Below are 22,395 nucleotides of genomic sequence, written 5' to 3' on the forward strand. Positions count from 1 at the left end.
TCATTCTTTCTGAAGCTATTAATTGTCTTCTGCTCTTCCCCAGAAGTATATTGACTGAGGTCATATATATTGACAATATGCAATACATCTATGTAGCTCACTTTCTGGTGGGATATCTTTTTGCCTTTTCATACTGTCTATAGTGTTCACCAGGCAAGAATGCTGGAGTGGGTTGCCATTTCCTCCTCCAATGACTATGCTTTTTTAGAATTCTTCACTATGACCTATCTGTCTTGGGTGGCCCTGCATGGCATCGTTTATAGCTTCATTGTGTTATGCAAGCCCCTTTTCTATATATGGCCTCAAACCAATATTCTTCAGCTAAGACTATAATTGCAGCCTAGCTATCTGGCTTATTTCTTTATCTTCTACAATTCTTGACCCCAATTTGAATCTACTTTCCTTCCAGTCTTGCTTTGCTGTATAGTACTTTTAGCAATTTCTGATCTTGTCTTCAAACTAGACCCATTCAAATGATGCTATTTAAAAATTTCATTGCTTCTCTTTTGCATATCATTTCTTAAAAATTAGGAGATCTATTTCAAGATCTTGAGTGACATTATTCTTTAGGGATTTTTAAATTAATTTGTGAGAAATAAATTCACTCTATATAAAATATTTTTATTTCACCTTTTTTCTTGAATATGGTTCATTTTGGTATAAAATTCAAGTATATTTACAATTTTTCTTCAGAAATTTTAACTCATTAAAATCTATCATTGCTAATGAGAACCTTCTATAAATATTAGAATTCTTCCATGAGTAATATTTATTTCATCCTTCTGATATGATGATAATTTCCTGGTGTTTGATGCCAAGGACCTTTATGGTACTGTGTCTACAAGTTGATAAGCTTATTCCTTATCCTTCTGGAGATTGGTATGAGAAATTACCTTCAACACTGGGAAGATTTAGCCATCATCAATTATTAATTAAAGTATTTTTTCCCCTTCTTCCTCCAGTTTCTTTCTGTATAGATACCCAGGGCCTCTTTTTCCCCACTCTATTTACTTTTCTCTTAATATGTATATTTTTAATTTTTAATAAGTCATTATTTCTTTACAATTTACTTGTATGATTTACATATATTTACTTTTTAAAGCTATGTAAGTAGCTATTTATTAATTTAAGTTTTTATGTAAATATAGTCATTTTGCAATGTTGCATTAGTTTCTACTGCATAGCAAAGTGAATCAGTTACACATATACATATATCCACTGTTTTTAGATTATTTTACAGTATAGGCCTTTACAGTGTTTTGAGTAGAGTGTCCCATGCCATATAGTGGGTTCTTAAAAGTTATCTATTTTATATATAGTAGTGTGTATATGCCATTCCCAGTCTCCCAATTTATTCTTCCTCTTCCTTCCCCCCTGGTAGCTATAAGTTCATTTTCTACATCTGTGACTGTACTTCTGTTTTGTAGATAAGTTCATATGTATCTTTTTGTGGATTCCACATATAATCAATATCATATGATGTTTATTTCTCTGTGTCTGACTTACTTCACTGTGCATATTTGAGTTATTCTATTTCATACAACAAAGCATCCATTCTTTTTTTAGTTTTCATGATTATGCTAGTTTGCTAAGGCTGTCATCATGAAGTAACCAAAACTGAGCATTTTAAACACCAGGAGTTTATTATTTCACCATTCTGGGGGCTGAGAATCAGAGGTTGAAGTGTCTGTAGAGCCTGCTCCCTGCGAAATTTCTGATCAAGCCTCTCTCCTGGCTCCTCACAGTTCTCTTGGCTTATGGCAGCATCACTCCAGACTCCTTATGGTGTTATCCCTGTGTGTGGCTCTGTGTTCAAATGTCCCCTTGTTATAAGTACACTAGCCACATTTGGTTAGAATGCCATCCTACTCTAATATTTGCTTCATCTTAACTGATTACATTTGCAATGACCCTATTTTCAAATAAAGACTGTTATGAGGTACTGGAAGTTATGCCTTCAACTATGAATTAAGGGGACATAATTTAACCTATAACAATGACTATAGTGTGTGTGTGCGCGTGTGTTGCCATAAAAAGAAACTACCTTTTTTTCTCTGAATTTGTTATACCTTTGTTTTCAGAGTCTGGAGATAATCTTTCCTTACGTTTGAGTTCAGAAATGTATTTTATATGTACTATATTTCATCAAAATTTACCAAAAATCTGTGCTAGAAGCACAGCTTGAAAAATGGACTGGTTACCTTCAACATCATATTAGCCCTAAACTGTACCTAACGGCATGTTCTTTGGTTAATAATTTCCAATACTTTTGTTTTAACATTGAAAATTTTGACCTTTTAGATTTGTTTTTTATAAATTTATTTAGATCAGTGATTCTCCAGGTGGTCATATTTTCCCTATGGTTAAATTTGGACAGTTACTTTATAATCTAGTCACCCAGTGACAAAAAGTACCAATATATTTACTGGGTATAGATATGGGGTGCTATGCGACCCATGCTAGTAGATAAATTCTTTCCCATGAAGAATTTTCAACGAATTGCCAGTCCAGGTTCAACGCATGATACAGGATGTTTGGGGCTGGTGAACTGGAATGACCTAGAGGGATGGTACGGGGAGGGAGGTGGGAGGGGTGTTCATGATGGGGAACACGTGTACATCCGTGGCAGACTCATGTTAATGTATGGCAAAAGCAATACAATATTGTAAAGTAATTAACCTCCAATTAAAACACATAAATTTATATTAAAAAAAGAATTTTCATGCATCCTACATAACAATAAAATTTTATGTAGGTGAAAATTTATCCTCGACTCAATATCCATTTTAGTTATCAAATTACATTTTGGAATTATTTATTATACAGTGTCCAGGTATGCATTATTCACGGATTATTGAAGAAAAATATTTTTGTTTAGAACTTTTCCAACAATTTACTAATTTAGAAAGTTATGTCAAATAATTAGTTGAACTACCAGTGCAATATTTCTGTACTAGTCACCATTTTTGTGTCACATTTGTGATTGTTCTATATATGTATATAAAACTTTTCTCATATAATCAGTTAAGCACTGACATTCAATTGAGTAACTTATTTTTATATCTATATGCACAGTTCTTACTGTGCTGAAGCATTTTTTTTTAAATGAAGCACATTAACTGTCAAGATTAAATAAATATTTTGCCAACATGTACTGATAAATTTGGGAAAGGCATATCTTATTTCTGACATGCAGAGGAAAATGATAGAATATTATCTGTAAAACCTTTAAATGCCTTCTGATTAAAAGGACAAAAAAATTAAATTTAGGCAACAAATAGCAAGAAGTAATAACTCTGATAAGCCATGGGATATAGGAGGAAAACTAATCTTATTAAGTGTGCTAAGTCATTTCAGTCATGTCCAACTCTGTGACCCCATGAACTTTCGCCCGCCAGTTCCTCTGTTCATGGGATTCTCCAGGCAAGAATACTGGAGTGGGTTGTCATGCCCTTGTCCATTATTAAATGTGAGAGGGTTATTAATATGCTGATAAAAAATCTAAATGAAGCAATCTCTTTTATTCAATTGAGCTCTAATACTGCTTTAAAAGAATCAAGAGTACCAAAAATTTCAGAAATAATAGTAACATACTAACATCCAAGAAATTTTTATTACCAATGAAATCACCGTGTATGACAAATGAAATTTACTGAATAACATATATAACTTGCTTAAGGAATGAGAAAGAACATGGATGAAATGCCATTTTAACACAATTATTGAGTACAAAATGGTTACCAGTATACATAGAGCTTAAAAAATACTCCACAAGAAAAAAACAATCCTCTTATCAGTATCACTGCTTCTACAATAGAGGGAAGAATAGTTATAATTGGCTTAAAATATGAATTTACAGCACTTTTAGAGACTATATCAAATATCTTATTGATTATTTCAATATTACTGACATTTGTTTGTTAAAAATCTTAGTAAAATACCTGACAAAATCATGTAATATTTGTGTGAATATTATCAATTTAACATCAGTCCTTTGGATGACAGATTATGTCACAAATTGCAACAAAGATGAGGAAGAATTTACACAGAAGTATGATCAGTCCCTAAAGGTAATTATTTAAATATATAATGTGTACTATATTGGAATATTAATGATTTTTTTGTCATTAGTTAAAAGTTAAGGATTTTTTTTTCCAATAGATTTCATCTAGTTGGAATGTAGAATGATGTTAATAATCATCATTCTTAACAAATAAAGGGAACAAACTAATGAATAAAATAAAATCATATTTTACTATGAGGTAGTTGAAGAAAGGTAGTGGCAATAAAGTCTTGGTTAAAAAATCTGGAGAAGTACAAACCTTTCATTTGTGAGCAAGTAACCTGTTTATTCGGCCAGCAGGAGAGTAGGCCTGTCGCAGAGATTGCAATAGATGCTGGGGAATTACAAAGCTAAGGACAAACATGTCAACTTTATCATCCTTTGCAATCTAATATGCTGGGAATTTACAAAATCATCAAGGTTTTGATCTTTTTTTATCAGATTCTCCCTCAATCTTTCTCTTTCCTTTTACATTTCACCAAAAGCAGGAAGGAGAAATCAGGCTGCATTCTCAAGCTTTTGCTTGGAAACCTCCTCAGTTAAACATTACATTTGTCTCTGGCATATGACCCAGACAACCGTGATGGTGTGATCACTCACCTAGAGCCAGACATCCTGGAGTGTGAAGTCAAGTGGGCCTTAGGAAGCATCACTACCAAAAAAGTTAGGGGAGGTGATGGAATTCCAACTGAGCTACTTCTAATGCTAACAGATGATGCTGTTTAAGTGCTGCACTCAACACACCAGCAAATTTAGAAAATTCAGCAGTGGCCAAGGACTGGAAAAATGTCAGTTTTCATTTCAATCCTAAAGAAAGACAATGCCAAAAAATATTCAAAGCACTGCACAATTGCACTTATCTCACACACTAGCAAAGTAATGCTCAAAATTCTCCAAGGTAGGTTTCAACAGTATGTGGACTGAAAACTTCTAGATGTTCAAATTGCATTTAGAAAAGGCAGAGGAACCAAAAATCAAATTGCCAACATTCGTTGGATCATCTAAAAAGCAGAAGAGTTCCAGAAACACATCTGCTTCCACTTTATTGACTACACCAAAGCTTTTGATTGTGTGGATCACAACAAACTGTAGGAAATTCTTGAAGAGATGGGAATACCAGACAACCTTACCTACCTCCTGAAAAACCTGTATACAGGTTAAAAAGCAACAGTTAGAACCCGACATGGAACAACAGACTGGTTCCAAATAGGGAGAAGAGTATGTCAAGGCTGTATATTGTCACCCTGCTTATTTAACTTATATGCAGAGTTCATCATGCAAAATGCCAGGCTCGATAAAGCACAAGATGGAATCAAGACTGCCAGGAGAAATATTAATAATCTTAGAGATGCAGATGACACCACCTGATGGCAGAAAGTGAAGAATAACTGAAGAACCTCTTGATGAAAGTGAAAGAGGAGAGTGAAAAAGCTGGCTTAAAACTCAACATTCAAAAAACAAAGATCATGGCATCCAGTCCCATCATTTCATGGCAAATTGATGGGGAAACAGTGAAAACAGTGACAGACTTTATTTTGGGGTTTTCAAAATCATTGCAGTTTGTGACTGCAGCCATGAAATTAAAAGGCACTTAGCTCCTTGGAAGAAAAGCTATGACCAACCTAGACAGCATATTAAAAAGGATCCAACAAAGATCCATCTAGTCAAAGTTATGTTTTTTTCCAGTACTCATGTATGGATACGAGAGTTGGATAATAAAGAAACCTGAGCGCCGAAAAAGGGAAGCTTTTGAACTGTGGTGTTGGAGAAGACTCTTGAGAGTCCCATGGGCTGCAAGGAGAACAAACCAGTCAATCCTAAATGAAATCAGTCTTGAATATTCACTGGAGGGACTGATTTTGAAGCTGAAACACCAATACTTTGGCTACCTGATGCAAAGAACTGACTCATTTGAAAAAATACTGATGCTGGGAAAGATTGAAGGCAGGAGGAGAAGGGGACGACAGAAGATGAGATGGTTGGCTGACATCGCTGACTCGATGGACATGAGTTTGTGTAAACTCCAGGAGTTGATGATGGACATGGAGGCCTGGTGTGCTGCAGTCCATGGGGTCACAAAGAGTCAGACATGACTGAGCGGCTGAACTGAAATGAGAAAAGACTCTAGACTGTTTTCAAATGCAGTCATAAGAAAGGTATCAGGGATTAGTACATGCATAAATGATTTTAGAGTCAATATTGTATCCATTATATATGTGTGCGTGTGTGTGTGTGTGTGTGTTTGTGATTTGTTAGAAATTCTCTCTGTGTCTGTTATAACTACTTCAGTTGTGTGGCATAGCAACAAAGGTTCTGTTATAGAGTATCAGGCTACTTGATCTTTGGAGATTTGGTAAAAATTCCCTGTGAAACCATCTGTAGTGGTTTAGTAAATTTTTCTATGCCATCCTTAGAATGTATTTGTTTAGGATTTTTTTTTAATGTGCATCTTATGAGTTAATTGTCTTAGTCTATATTTCTCTAGTATTTTATCCATTTGATTTTGATGTTCAAGTTTATGTATATATAGGGCTTCAAAATAACTTCTTAAGAATTAAAAAAATATTTTCTGCCATATCAATGGTTAATTATCTTTGCTTATTTCTTATTTTGTACTTCTGTGCTTTAGTAATTTTTTTAAAAAATTAAACAAGTTAAACAGTGGCTTATACATTTTGGAACATTTTTCACAAACCAGTATTTTGTTTTATTCATTGTCTACTCTTTTTAAAACACCTTATTACTTTAATTAATTCTTCTGTTATTTCCCTTCTCATGTGCCATGTTTAGGTTTACTTTGTTGTTCTCAGGTTTTCAAGCTGGACCTTAATTCATTTATATTAATTCTTTAATTTTTACTTATGAAAGTATATAGTGGTATCAAATTTCCTGTGATGAATATTTTAATAAATTCCACAGATTCTGAGGTATTGATTTTTCCAGTATTATTTTTGCTATAAATTCAATCATTTTGAATCTTATGTCTCCTTTAGTACAAGCATTTTTCAATAGAAGCTGATAAATGATATGTTCAAGCAAAAATTATAAACATGTATTATGGAGTTTATAAAATATTTGAAAATAAGTCATGTGACAATAGTAGCAGAAAGAATAGGAGGGAATATAAATGGAATTTAATATTGCAAGGTTTTTGCATTATACATAGGGTTATGTAAAATTAATATAAAGGAGATTGTGATAATTTAAGAGTGTCCAATTTTTAGAGCACTTTAAACACAAACAAACCTCAAATAAGTACAACTGAAAAACAATAAAATGTTTATAAAAGAGTGCTAAAAATAAGCATTTGATTGACCATAAGTAGACAGTAGAAGGAAAGAAGGAATAAAGTAAAAGATGAAATAAGTTGAAAACAAACTGCAAAATGGTGAAGTTAAACTCAACCGCATGCATAATTGTACTCAATACAAACGGAAAAGTCATTCCAATTAAAAGACAGAGATTACGAATCTAGATTTTCTTTTTTTAAAGAAATAGTCAAGTAATTCAATCTGAAAGAAAGGCACTTGGATAAGAACACAGATTGAAAGTGAAAGTGAAATGATTAAACTATGAATCAAATCCTGTGAATTTCCAGTGTGAGAAAGCTAGTGTGGCAACATCAAAAATGAGAAGTTCAAAGTAAAGAGGGGCATTTCATAAAGATAAAATTGTTGATTTATCAAAAATACATTAATTATAAGTGAGTATGTATTTAGGAGCACATTTCTAATTGAATGAAGACAAATCACATACTTTAAAATTCTTTACAATGAAACTAAATTACTTTTTCTGGCATTTCTCAGCTACATATTTGGCTGAAAAATGTTTTAGCACAGTTAGTGCAGAAACAATAAAGTTCAGTTTGAGAATCCTTGTAAGATCTTTAGACTTAATGTCTTTGAGTACACATCAATGAATACAGGAATTTTGTTAATTTCATTAATAACTATTAAGTCAATATCATGTTATTTCTAGCATATATTTTGACATTTGTTGAAGCAGATAAAAAATCTGTTTTGAAAATTTAATATTATTATTTTTATTTATCTTAAAGTTGTCTGTTCTTCAAGCTTACTCTAATATTATCCTTTAAAATTTAATATTAAATTGCGTATTATCTCTTCTCCATCGCCTATTTAAAATATTATCTTCAAGATCAAATATCTGTCTAAATGCGACAGATCAATTTCTGTCATATTTTGTTACAATCCTATCCCATGATAAAGAAACATAACTTAATATTACACTTTAAATATGCTCCAGGTGATATGCAAGTATATCTCTTTTCCTCCCCTTTAAAAGTAATTTATACTTGTTTGTTTTCCTTCCTTAAACTAAGGTCATTTATCTACCATACATGAAAAAAATGGCTTATTTTTATTTAGTCTTAAACTAATTTTAATTCTAGTGTCTAATTTAAAATCTACATTTGTTTCTTCATTTCTCTTTAAGTTTTGGAGAAAAGAGTATAGTCATTTTACCTCTCTTAAATCATAACTTACTCATTATAAGCAGATAATTAGCATCTGAGTATTAATTATGCCTTCTAGGTTTGAAATACACTTTTTTTCTATAAAGTACTTCCTGTAAGACCATTACATTATAATGAGAAAATTATAAATTAATTTAGAGCTTATATGTGTGGATCATTTATTAGGAATAATTATGTTTAAATTTTAACATTAAAAAATTCATTACAAAATATTGGCTAAAATGAGAGGATGTGTCTCATAAATTTGACACCCAATATAGATTTTTTATCCAACAAAACTTACTGCTAAATTGTTATTTTTCCCAGTTTTATTTTCATAAATTTTCTAAATAGATTTCTCTACTCCTTTAATATTGCATATTGCAGTCTATGCATATTAACTACTTCTCTTTTCAAATTTTCATTAAAGACATTAATGTTGTTACTTCTTTTTTTCCCATATATGTCTTTTTAAAAATCTACTTATTTTAATTGGAGGTTAATTACTTTACAATATTGCATTGGTTTTGCCATACATCAAAATCTATCTGCTGCAGGTATACACATGTTCGCCATCCTGCTGTCATCGAGTTGGAATATTTTTGCCTACCTGTGGGATTATTTTTTAATAAAATAATCAAACATTTGTATTTATTATAAACTTAGAAGAAAAATTATCTTTTTCAAAATGCTATGTCTTTGAATAAATTAGCATAAGTCACTTTATTCAATAAACACCATAAAAGGAGTAGATGACACCAGGGCATCTCTCTCTGCCTACCTGATTGGAAGAGTAAATTGCTGCTTGGTACAGAGGAGTAAGTCAGGTGGCTGGTTGCTAAGAAGGCCCTGTTCCTCCCACCCACCCCATTAGAACTTTGTGGATGATAGAACCAACAGATGCTTTTTGTATGATCAGAAAGGAGATAATTTCCTGGCAAAGCAGCCAACTCCTTGAGCAAGAGTGCCATAGAGATTCTCTGTACTTTCTTGACCATTAGATAACTGGATTATCATATCCCTGCTTTCTCATCAACTAGCTGTGTGACCATAGTCTTGCGACTTCAATTTCCTCTGCTTCAGTTTCCTCATTTCAATAGTGCATTTTTTATGAACATATTTTAAGGATTAAATGAATTAATAAATTAAAAATTTCTGGATAGTCTGAAAATAAGCCTTCTACAAAAATGCAGAAATGCTTTGTTCTTTGGGATATTTTATTGAATTTGCATTAAACTGTTAAATTAGAACTGGAAATTTTGCACCTCTGCTTTATTTCTTACTCTCCCTGTAACAGTGAGTAATTGTGCAACTTCTGCCTGTCTTGTTCCTCCATTTTTGAAATGAATTTAATCATGAACAGTCTTCAGAATTATGTAGTAGAAATTAAATAAATTCATTTTGTAAAGTATTTGAAAAAATATGTGGCACATTGAGGGTGTTTTGTACATGTTGGTTTTAACTATTATTAATAATTTTACCAAAATTGCAATCCTTTTTTCATGAAAGTGGACTGTCTCATTTCTTCATGTCATGTTTTACATACTTCAACAGTGTTTTTAATATTTTTTGACAATTTTTTTTCAAATCTAAATAATTTTTTTGATATGAAAAGGTAAGACTTCTGTTGGTATGTTTGTTTTTCCAAGCAGCTACTCTTATAATGCTGTTGGTTTTCCCATGTTTTCATTTTTCCAGCAAATCTACCTGCTCTTAAATCTGTTGTGGTTTCTGAAAAGAAAAAGGTACAATTTTAAGGAAAAAAAAATGAGAAAAAAATAGCATTTTTATTTGTTTGCTTCATTGTTTGGCTTGGGGAAGACATGCTTTTATTTATTTTCTTATTGATTTATCCTTTAATCTCTTAACTAATCTTTTTTCAAAATTCATTTTTAATTGAAGGATAATTCTTTACAATGTTGCTTTGGTTTCTGCCATACAACAACATTAATCAACCATATGTATACATCTCCTCCCTCTTGAGCCTCCCTCCCACTCCCCACCCAGCCCCTTCCCTCTACTCTGGAAGACATACTTTTGACGAAACTTCAGTCAAGCTCCTCTTGACAAGGCCATGAACTTGGTGACATCCTTGACAGATCTGCATGGCCCAGTTTTAGCAAGAATCCTGCTGTCAGTTTAAAGAGACCTTCCCCCACCTTGTTATATGGTCATTCTTGCTATCTAGTCAGATTCCTTGTCCTCCACTCTTAATACGTGTTGGTCCTGGCTTGCCCTCAAAAACAATCCTGTGTGAGTCAGTCCAGCAAGAATCCCCCCAACCTGGATATCACCTCTCAGTAATTTCATCCAGTAACTAACTCATTTTCCTCCACCCCCAGATCTTCTCCCTACCATTAAACTCCAGATATCTTCAAAATTGAGCCTCGGTTCTGTAAAGAGGTCTCTGTTTTCCCTGCTCTAATAGTTTCTAAACGGCATTTATTTTTAGTACTTTTACCAGAGTCTGACTCTGCTTATTTGACAATGGGACACTGAGCGCTATAACGATTATGATGGTTTTCACCTGAGTTTAACTGGGATACTTCTAAAATCACAAAAACAAGTGTGAAATTAGACTATAGGATTTATAAAAAGATGTTTTTTACTTTAAAGTAGTTTTCTGTCTACTTAGAACATTTTAACACTAGTATTATTAAATGTTTCAAAATCTTTAATGTTTGCTAATCATGCTCTTTACATATTTTCTTGTATCCTTCTGATTATGATTTTTTCTACATAAATCCATTAATGTGATGATTTATAGTAATTAATTTATAATATTTAATTATTTTTGCACATCTGGAAACAATTGCCTGGTTATACCTTTGGGCTAGTTTTAATTAAAAATTTTTGCATCTATGGTCATGTATTCTCAGAGAAGGCAATGGCAACCCACTCCAGTACTCTTGCCTGGAAAATCCCATGGATGGAGGAGCCTGGTAGGCTGCAGTCCATGGGGTCGCGAAGTCGGACATGATTGAGCGACTTCACTTTCCCTTTTCACTTTCATGCACTGGAGAAGGAAATGGCAACCCACTCCAGTGTTCTTGCCTGGAGAATCCCAGAGACGGGGGAGCCTGGTGGGCTGCCATCTATGCGGTTGCACAGAGTCGGACAAGACTGAAGCGACTTAGCAGTAGCAGCAGCAGCAGTATGGTCATGTATTATATTAAACTATCATTTTTTAATTTTTTATTTCCTTTTCTCATTTTGGTATCAAAGTTACACTAACTAAATGTTTTATCCCCTCTCATATCTTCTGAATCATTTTACAATTAGGAGGAATTATTTCTTCCTTGATTTTAATAGAACTTTTTAAGACAAATTTCTAAAAAAAAAACTTTGTTTAAGGAGTAGAGGTGACAGAAAAATTAATTTCTTCATTTCATTATTTTACTTATCCTGTCCATTCATTTAAAAATAAATACTCATAATTTATAACTTTTCTGAAATTATTTCTTTCATTGTAAATAATAAAATTAAAAATAAAATGTTGGCATAATTTGTTCAAAGTATTTTTTAAAATTTTTAAATTAAAAAAATAAAACTTGGTCATGGCCTATTTTTAATCTTTCATAGTGTTTGCTGCCGCTAAGTTACTTCAGTCATGTCTGACTCTGTGTGACCCCATAGATGGCAGCCTACCAGGCTCCCTCTTACCTGGGATTCTCCAGGCAAGAACACTGGAGTGGATTGCCATTTCCTTCTCCCATGCATGAAAGTGAAAAGTAAAAGTGAGGTCGCTCAGTCATGTCCGACCCTCAGCAACCCCATGGACTGCAGCCTTCCAGGATCCTCCGTCCATGGGATTTTCCAGGCAAGAGTACTGGAGTGGGGTGCCATTGCCTTCTCATAGTGTTTATTTAGGTATTTATATTCTAACTGAATGATTCTAGTCTGTAATTTGTCCTTCAGATGAATTTTGCTACTGCTGTTATTGCTGTTGCTTTTATTGTATTTGCTATTGTCCTTAATACCAGCTGTTAGTTTGTAGGTGGTAGGGACACTGCTATGGGCTCACTTCAGTGTTTCCAAAAGAGTTCCAGGTTGTTCAATTATCTATGCCTTTCCTAGCCACAGAATTCAGAGAAGTTGACCCTACATCATTACATTACAGAGACAATTCTTACTGGTTAGGGGCAACACTATCTTTTTAGATAGCAATTAATTATCAAAGGAGGTTGTAAACACATTTTTCTCAAAGTGATGCAAAATGATCCTTTCAAAGGTATTCGAGAACATTCCTAGGTCAACTAGTGGGTGATTTCTTCCTCTTTTTCTTCTTTTGGGATGTATCCTGCATGAATCTGAGGCTTGAAAATGCTATGATATCTAATTACTTGTCTGAAGATAAAGCCAAAACATGGGTAAGCAAGAGAACTAGAAGAAAATAGACCTGAAGTCATTAAAAGAAGCAGCCTTAAGTCCCAGTCTGTGATGATCAATTCTGTCTCATGCCGGGAGTCAGCGTGAGGAACTCAGCCCATGGCAAAGGTGATGAGGAAGGAGGCTTGGCATATGCAAAGGCGTGATCAAGCCTCAGGAAACCGCCTGTTCCCGAGCATCTAACCCCAAAACCAGAGTCTGTTTTATGCTCTCACCTACACATCTGACTTTACGGGCGGCTCTCCCCCATAACCATTTCTCTTGGAGAAGGAGTAAACGTGCAGCTCAAAGGCAATAAAAATTCTTGGGCGTGACAAGAGTGTTTCAGCTTACGGACTGCTCTGAAGTTTATCTAGCCCACCTGTATAGTTTCGTTCAGCCACATGTGATTGTTTACAGCCTCCCAACCTGAGAGGCACGAGATGTTTTAGACTTACTAAAGGCAAATTCTTTTGGGGAGTTAGAAATTATTAGTATGGTGGGTTGGTTAGGAATTATATTGGTGAATGGTTTTTCATTTGTTGTGTCAATAATTGCTGCCAATTCCCTGCTCTGGGTGGGGCAAGGATGTCTCAGGTCAAACCTCTCTGCTGACAGACTAGCTTGTGTGACAAGATTATCCATACTCCTACCACATGATTGTTTACTACCTCTTAACCATAAACAGCACAGAGAGTTTTGGAGTATTTTGAGAGTCTTAATTAGCATAGGGCTTTTTCTTCTTGTTGAGTCAATGATTGCCGCCAGGCCTCCATATCCTTAGGCACCTGGGAATATATTAATCAATGTATTTGGAATATAAAAATGGAAATATAGTAGTTTTTGATGTTAGCAATACTAGACTTTTTGAGTTAATGAATTTTCTCTTTTGTAATAGATCATTGTACTTTGTTATAAATCACTGTGTCCTTGCTATGTAAAAATGTAACTTTATCATATCTTAAGACTAAATAGATCTTAAGGGGAGCATTGGTGAAAGGATTTTCATTTGTTTGGCAGATGTTTGCTGCTAAATCTCCATATTCCTTGCCCTTATAATGAATATAACTAGCATATAGGAGAAATAAGCATTAACCTTTAAGCATATAGGAGAAATAAGTATTAACCTTTAAGACTAATCATGTTAACCTTGGGTTAAATAAATTCCTTTCTTGATTGTAACTCACTACACTCTCACCCTATAGGAATGTAACTTTATTTGGAGGGTGGTGCCTGGTTTAAGAAAAAACACCCTTGGAAGAAATAAGTTTTTTGGTTATCAGAAAGAAAGGATCATAAAATCCCTAAGACCTTTCTATGTGAAGCACCTGATTTTGATAAAGGTCAGGACTGCTGACCCCCCCGTGACTCTGTATTCATCCTTATGTGTAACAAAAGGTATATAAGCAAACCTAAAAATAAAGAAAATGGATCAGTTTCCGGAAAGACTGATTCCCCCATGTCACTTCTTTCTTGCTCCAGTTTTTCTGGCTGAATTCCCATCTGGAGCATGGATGCTATTCCACGTAATCCAAGTTATTCAGCCTCTTTTTCTCCACTAATCTTCCTACTACACTATCCATTTCTAATCTCTCTATATCTGTGATTAAACATGTATTTTTCCAAAGACGCTGACTCCGTCCCCACCTTCGAGTCACCCTGGATCCACCGGGGCTGGACCCCGGCAGTCTCAACTTGACTAGATTATGGTGACTTGTTCTTTGATCAAACTCTAGTCTAGATATTGCTGTAAAGATAGTTTTTTGACATGACTAACATTAAAAATTAATTGACTTTAAGTGAAGCATATTATCTTCCATAATTTGGGTGGGTCTCATTCAATTAGTCAAAGACTTTAAGAGCAAAGACTGAAGTTTCTGAAAGAAGAAACAATTCTACTAGAAGACCGTGACAGAAATTCTGCCTCAGTTTCAAGCCATTGAACTCAAGACTGAATGTCAGTTCTTCACTGAAGCTTGAGCCTACCAGAGCTTACAAATGCCTTACAGATTTCAGACTTGTCACCAGACCCCATGATTGTGTGAGCCAGTTCCTTATGATAAAAATCAGTCAGTCTATCTATATAATATATATGTGATTCAATTTTTTCATTATCTATATAATTGTTTTCCTTCTTTTGTTAATTCCTCCTTTTCCTTTTTATTATTGTTTATTAATAGCTTTATTTTGATTTATTCATCTTTTGAAGCTTTCTTCAACTAAATTTCTCATTTACTTTCTATTATCTTCATTTTCAGTTTTAGCACAAAATTTAGGCCATAATATTGCTCAGAATCTTGGCACAAGCCTTAGTTGAATAAATAAACTTTAACATTAATATTGAATTTAAAAGGAAATTTTTGTGCTGTGCTTAAGTCATTCAGTCGTGTATGACTCTTTGCCATCCCATGGACTGTAATCTACCAGGCTCCACTATCCATAGGAATTCTCCAGGCAAGTATACTGTAGTGGGTTGCCATGCCTTCCTCCAGGGGATGTTCCCAGCCCAGGTATTTAACCCAGGTTTCCCACATTGTGGCAGATTCTTTACCATCTGAGCCACCAGGGAAAACCAAAGTATATTTTAATATGAAGGTTACTCCAGGCTTAGGTCTTTGGCTTTTACAAAGAGTTTTAAGCCAATACTGAAAATTAGAAACAATATACAAGACAGCACTTCCAGAACAATGGGGTTAGAACCTCCTTCAAATTTATTCCTCCATAAAAACAATGAGAACAGTCATAAAAACTGTCAAAAGTACCTTTTACTGATATCTGAAAATTGTGAAAGCTTGTGATAATCTGAGGAGTATTTGTTCAAGAAAAATAGCAGAATCTCCATAAACCTGAGCGTGTGGTCTGTTAAGTTGCCCTTTTACCTTCTAATGTCTCTAGCTCCAAGGAAGCCCTAGAAACCAACAGTTTTATAATGATGGTGACCATGAAAACCAGTATCCATTGGATCTGGCACTTTCCCGACAAACCCAGTTATTTCTATTATTTCACTTGTTTGGCAACTTCCTGAAAACACCACACACAGAGCTTGCCTTTATTGCAAGTGACTCAGAGTTTGATCAGTTCCTTTTTCCTGAGATATTTCTTGGGAAAAATCAGTGTCAATTGCTTAACACTGCATCGGCCTCAGGCAGTAATGTAGGTGGGACTAGCAATAAATGGACTGAAAAACTTAAAAGGAAAAAAAAAAAATCATAAGATAACCATGAAGAGCATTTAAAAGCCCCAACACATTCCTGGGAATCTAGAGTTTTGCATTCGTATGTAGAGTCATGTGCATGCTGAAGAAAAGGCTAAGAAAGTCTAACTTCTTTTCTCTGTATAATAAACTCCCAGCCAGAGCACTGACAGCATGTCCTGTAACACACATACCCTCACCAAGGATTAGGACTCCTATTGTTCTAAGAAAATCAATATCTAATCATTAGCAGACCACTGACCTTACTGAAGAGAGATTTCAGTGGCCCCACATGAAAAAGAATACAGATTTTGCCAAATTAGTATCGGAAAGTCAGTAACAAACAAACAGGAAAACAATTACAACAATAAAAAGAACTAAAAATAAAAAATATAAACTCTGGGTAGGGAGGAATCTGGTTTCCAGAATTGTAATATTATATTACTAGAAGTATCCAGATTTCAACAAAACATTTATGGGATGTGCAACAAAAAGGGAAAATGAGTCAGTGGAAACTCTTTTTAAATAATCATACTAGACAAAAATTGGGAGAAGGCAATGACACCCCACTCCAGTACTCTTGCCTGGGAAATCCCATGGATGGAGGAGCCTGGTGGGCTACAGTCCATGGGGTCGCTAAAAGTCGGACAGGACCGAGCGACTTCACTTTCACTTTTCACTTTCATGCATTGGAGAAGGAAATGGCAACCCACTCCAGTGTTCTTGCCTGGAGAATCCTAAGGACAGAGGAGCCTGGTGGGCTTCCATCTATGGGGTCACACAGAGTCGGACATGACTGACGTGACTTAGCAGCAGCAGCAGACAAAAATTAACCTTAGTAGACAAAACTTTTATATATCCTATTTTAAACTAACTAAAGAAACACATAACTAAAGCAACAAAGGAAGGTATCCGAGCAATGTCACAACAAATACAGAATATTTATACAGAGATACAAAATATAAACCAAATAAATATTCTGGAGTTTAAAAGTGTAATAAATGAATATTTAATACAATGAGTCAACAGGAGACTTGAATACTGAAGATATAGTTACCTTGAGAGTACATTGATTGAGATTGTCTGGTCTGAGTACAAGAACAAGAAAAAGTGAAAAAAAATAAAATGTGTCTCAGAAATCTGTAAGATACCACTGAACATGCCCAAACACAAAATTTGGGAGTTCTAAAAAGAAAAGAGATAGAGAAAGAATACTTGAGAAAGTAGTGGCCAAAACTTTCCAAATGTGGGGGAAATCAGTCTATGGCAAGAGAGACAAGACACATCATATACAAAGAATCTTTAATAACATTAATGTCTGATTTATCAAATGAAAATATAGAGAACAGAAATGATTGGCTGGCATATTTAAAGTTCAGAAGGTAAATGCATATTCAATATATAGCAAAATCTTTCTTAAAAACTGAAGCAGACACTAAGACAGTCTGAACTTCCAGATGTTCAAGCTGGTTTTAAAAAAGGCAGATGCCAACATCTGCTGGATCATTGAAAAAGCAAGAGAGTTCCAGAAAAAACGTCTATTTCTGCTTTATTTACTATGTCAAAGCCTTTGACAGTGTGGAGCAAAATAAACTGTGGAAAATTCTGAAAGAGATGGGAATAGCAGACCACCTGATTTGCCTCTTGAGAAATCTGTATGCAGGTCAGGAAGCAACAGTTAGAACTGGACACAGAAGAACAGACTGGTTCAAAATTAAGAAAGGAGTACATCAAGGCTGTATATTGTTACCCTGTGTATTTAACTTATATGCAGAGAACCTTATGAGAAATGCTAGGCTGGATGAAGCACAAGCTGGAATTAAGATTGGCAGGAGAAATATCAGTAACTTCAGTTGTGCAGATGACACCACTCTTATGGCCAAAAGTTAAGAGCTAAAGAGCCTCTGATGAAAATGAAAGAAGAGAGTGAAAAAGTTGACATATCACTCAACATTCAGAGAACTAATATCATGGCATCCAGCCCCATCATTTCATGGCAAATAAATGGGGAAACAATGGCTGACTTTATTTTTTTGGACTCCAAAATCACTGCGGAGGGTGACTTCAGCTATGAAATTAAAAGACACTTGCTCCTTGGAAGGAAAGTTATGACCAACTTAGTGTATTAAAAATCAGAGACATTACTTTGTCAACAATGGTCTGTCTAGTCAAGCCTACGGTTTTTCCAGTAGTCACAGTAGTGTGGATGTGAGATTTGGACTGTAAAGAAAGCTGAGCACCAAAGAATTGATGGTTTTGAACTGTGGTGTTGAAGAAGACTCTTGAGAGTCCCTTGGACTGCAAGGAGATCCAACCAGTCCATCCTAAAGGAGATCAGTCTTGAGTATTCATTGAAAGCTGATGTTGAAGCTGAAACTCCAATACTTTGGTCACATGATGCCAATAACTGACTCATTTGAAAAGACCCTGATGCTGGGAAAGATTGAGGGAAGAAGGAGAAGGGGACGGCAGAGGATGAGATGTTTGGATTGCATCACCTACTAGTTGGACATGAGTTTGGGAAAACTCTGGGGGTTGGTGATAGACAACAAGGCCTGGCGTGCCATGGTCCATGGGGTTGCAAAGAGTCGGACACGACTGAACGACTGAAACTGAACTGAATTCAAGATCAAAAACAACAGCAGTAACTGAGAAAATTTGTCTCTAGTAGATTGGGTATCAATAAATAAAAAGAGAATCTTTCAGGCTAAAATTAAAGGACGCTTGACAGATATTCAAGCACATATCAAGAAATAGTTTTTCTGTGATCCATGTAGCAGAGTAGGAAGACTCAGCTTACCCAAAACTCCAAAACTACAACTACAGGTAGAACACTCTCTCTGAGAAGACCAGCTGAATGATGCTCCTAAAACCAAGGGAATGAAGAAAAAGACTGATCTGAGTGGAGGGAAGTAATCTGACTGAGACTCACACCCAGGCTTGTTGACCTAGCAAGAGATCACAAGCTTAGGAATACTCCCTAAGGAGCAAGTGGGCACTTCAGCCCTTTGGTCTGACATCAGGAAGATGAGCCAGTAGGATTACTGGAGGGCTGTAGGAAACCAAGGCTCTGCTATTTAAGGTTGTGCACACAGACCTGCTCACATTGGTCCCAGCTCAGAGGCAGCAGATTGAAAAGTGCTTTGTAATCTAGATGGCCTTTGAAGACCAAACCAGGTAGCCTCTCAGCCTGAAGTGGGCCCCTACTAGAACCCTTCCAGCTGCATCCCTACCTGACATTGAGTAGGTAGTTGCCCTCACACTGCAGGAGAAACCATAGCTTATGCCATACTCTGGCTCCAGACCCTCCAACTCTGAACATGCTCCTCTCCAACATGGTGGCTATTAGCATACCTGGAAAAAGCCTTAGCTCATACCAAAATTCATCAATAGTCCACCTTACTCCTGTCCACTCCCTCCTAGGTAGAGGCCATCAGGACATCAAGGGAGAAATGTCAGTCTCCACCAGGCTCCAGTTCTAGCAACCCTAGCTCAGTCCACCACTGCTAAGGCAACAACTTTGGCACACATTTCTATTTCTGACAGAAAATAAAATCTTTCACTGTTTATACACATTTAAAAGTATTTCTTTCCAATGTCAATGTTATTAATCTTAATGTTGTCCTAGAGGTCACTTAAGCTATTTTGATTTTTAAAATTATTTTTCTTTCTCCTATTCTTATTGGATGATTCCACCTTTTCTTTTCTTTCTTTCTTTCTTTCTTTTTTTTTTTTTTTTTTACTGCTTGTACATTCTTCTGAAACACCTAATGTGCTTTGATGCTGTCTAGTGTATTTTTCAGGCTTTCCTGGTGGCTCAGTCAGTAAAGAATCTCCCTGCAATGCAGGAAACCTGGGTTCGATCCCTGGTTTGGGAAGATCCCCTGGAGGAGAGCATGACAAAACACTCCAGTGTTCTTTTCCTGGAGAATCCCAAGGACAGAGAACCCTGGTGGGCTTTTTGGTCCACAGGGTCACAAAGAGTTGGACAAGACTGAGCGACTAAGCACAGTGTAATTTTCACTTCAGTTATTATATTCTTCATCTCTGACTGATTCTTTTTTTTTCTATTTTTTCTTATTGTTGAAATTATCACTGTGTTCCTCTATTCTTTTCCTGAGTTCAATGAGTGTTTTCATTACAGTTGATTTTAACTCTTTATCAGATAAATTATTTACCTCTATTTCATCAATGGCTTTGAGCTGTGGTGTTGGAGAAGAGTCTAGAGAGTCCCTTGGACTACAAGGAGATCAAACCAGTCAATTCTAAAGGAAATCAATACTGAATGTTCATTAGAATGACTGATGTAAAAGCTCCAATTCTTTGGCCACCTGATGTGAAGAGCTGACACATTAGAGAAGACCCTGATGCTCTGTAAGATTGAAGGCACGATGAGAAGGAGATGACAGAGGACGAGATGGTAGGATGACATCACTGACTCAATGGACTTGAGTTTCACCAAGCTCTGAGAGATGGTGAAAGACAGAGAAGCCTAGTGTGCTGCAGTCCATGGAGTCACAAAGCATCAACCAGTACCTAGTGACTGAACAACAATTTCATTACAACTTTTTCTCTAGGGTTTTATCTTCTTCTTTATTTTCAAACATATTCTTCTGCTTTTTCATTTTGCTTGATTTTCTAGGTTTGTCTGTATGAAAGTAGACAAAACAATTATCCATCCCAGTCTTGAAAGTATGACTATTTATGGGAGCATTTCTTTGCATTAGCATGTGTCTATTGGCCTTGTTGGAAGATTTGGATCTGATGTGAGCACAAATCATGGCATTTCCAGAAGGTGGACATGACTTAGCAACTGAACAAGAACAACATGCACATTATAAGGGTCTTAGAAGGAGAAGAGAGAAATAGAGAGAGAAAAAAAAAAAAGCATTTGATATAATAATGGATGAAAATATCTCTAATCTGAAGAAGAGAACAGATGTTCATTTCCAAGAAAGAATCTCAAACAAGACAAACTCAAAGAGAATCACATCAAATCATATACAAATAAAATGGCAAAGGTTAAAGGGGAATTTTAAGGTCAGCAAGAGAAAACCAGACAGTCACAAACAGGGGAAACTCTCATAAGGTAATCAGCAGATTTTCAGCAGAATTTTGCAAGCCAGAATGGATTAGCATAATATATTTAAAGTGCTGAAAAAGAATGACTACAAGCAAAAGTGTTCCATAAGTATTGTTTGGCAAGGTTATTATTCAGAATTGATGGAAAGAAAAAGGTTTTCCTAGATAGGCAAAAACTAAGAAAATTCAGCATCATTGAACTGGCCTTACAAGAAACGTTAAAGGATCTCCTTTAATTGAAAAAGAAAAAGCCATAATATGAGATAAAATATATTTAGAAAAAAATCTCAATAGTAAAAGTAAATATACAAGACTGTGGATCAACCAGTTAGAAAAGCTAGCACAAAAGTTGAAAGATATAAACCATAAAATAAATTGTAGTTACAAGCAATGTTTAAGTGATTCAAATAAATATGTAAAATATAACATCAGAAATGTATAAAATGGGGAGGGGAGTAAAAAGTGTACAAAATTTTAAATGTATTTAAATTTAAATGACCATAATTTAAAACCAATCTTCATCTATGTCTCTATAAACCTTATGGTAAAAAGTGGGAGGACAGGAAGAAAATATACTTGTAAATGAAAACAAAACAAAACAAAAAAGTTGAAGTAGCTATACCTATATCAGACAAAATAGATTTTAAAACAGAGAGGATAATAGCAGCAACAGCAACAAAACTAAGAAGGACATTATATAATGGCAAAACATGTAAATCAAAGAAGATACATTTCTAAACATGTAAAAACCTAACATAGCAGCACCTAATATATAAAGAAAAAGCAGGTGTAAATGGAAAAGTTAACAGTGGTGGTTGGTGGTTTGGTCACTAAATCGTGTCCGACTCTTGCAATCCCATGGACTGTAGCCTGCTAGGCGCCTCTGTCCATGGGATTTACTAGGCAACAATACTGGAGTGATTTGCCATTTCCTTATCCGGGGGATCTTACCAACCCAGAGATAGAACCCAGGTCTCATGCAATACAGGCAGATTCTTTACTGACTGAGCTACCAGGGGAAAACAAAACAAAACAAAACAAACAAACAAAAATAAGTGTAAAGAAAAAAAAAAACTGACAGTAATACAATAATAAGTTGCTTGCTGTTCAGTCGTTAAGTCATGTCTGAGTCTTTGCGACCCAATGGACTGCAGCACACTAGGCTCCCCTGATTTTCACTATCTTGAAGAGTTTGCTTAAACACATGTCCATTGA

Source organism: Budorcas taxicolor, chromosome 4, assembly GCF_023091745.1.
Source record: "Budorcas taxicolor isolate Tak-1 chromosome 4, Takin1.1, whole genome shotgun sequence".
In the NCBI taxonomy this organism is placed as follows: domain Eukaryota; kingdom Metazoa; phylum Chordata; class Mammalia; order Artiodactyla; family Bovidae; genus Budorcas; species Budorcas taxicolor.